The sequence below is a fragment of the Penaeus monodon genome, chromosome 15 (genome assembly GCF_015228065.2).
Source record: "Penaeus monodon isolate SGIC_2016 chromosome 15, NSTDA_Pmon_1, whole genome shotgun sequence".
Classification (NCBI taxonomy): Eukaryota; Metazoa; Arthropoda; class Malacostraca; order Decapoda; family Penaeidae; genus Penaeus; species Penaeus monodon.
In genome coordinates, this window is record NC_051400.1 from 50,465,233 (window position 1) to 50,466,019 (window position 787).

A 787-nucleotide genomic window follows, 5' to 3' on the forward strand; every position below is an offset into this window, starting at 1 on the left:
AAGTTTTTTTCGTATAAAGTAAATGAAATACTAATATTTTCGTTCGTACTCAGATTTTTCGGGACTGACGTAGGCGAAGAACTCAACGTTCTCGCCCTCTCTTCCCGCAGCTTGCACGAAGAACAGGAGGGGACGCTGGCGGTCAACTGCTTTTATCGGAAAAATGGAAATTTACTAGAAATCTCGTGTTAGATTATTCGGCCAAATAGCTTTTTTCGGCTTTCACGGAGAACAGAACGAGCAGCCTACTGCAGTGTCCAGAGCAGTTATTTTTCGCAAAGAGGTTTGAGAGGAACCGGCAAGAGCTGGGGCTTTGCCATTTTATTTGAGATGAGTTGACTTTCCCCCATTTGTTTCCTGCACGATCAGTTTGGGATATAATATGATGATTTATGAAACTAATGCTTGTTTTGTGTTCCCAAAGGAAAATCTAAATTATCTTTTATGTGTAAACCGTTGATACTAGTGGAAGAGAAGAAAAATTCCTCATTCTAGAAGTTTCAAGAATGTTCTTCCTTTCTTTACTCATGAGTGATATGTATTATGGTTAGTTGGGATTATAAATAGCGATTTAAAAATTAAGGTATATTGGTTTGCCGTTACCTTCATAATCACGGAAAATTATATTGCTAATTGCTAATGTCATTTTGCTGTGTAATTAACCAGTTTTCGTCCCCCTTTACTAAATCACAGGAAATATGTCTGTATGAATTGTAATCTTGGACCTGAGTAATTCTTGGGAGAATATGCCCAGGTGGTGGCAGCTACCAGAATGGCAATTATTGTG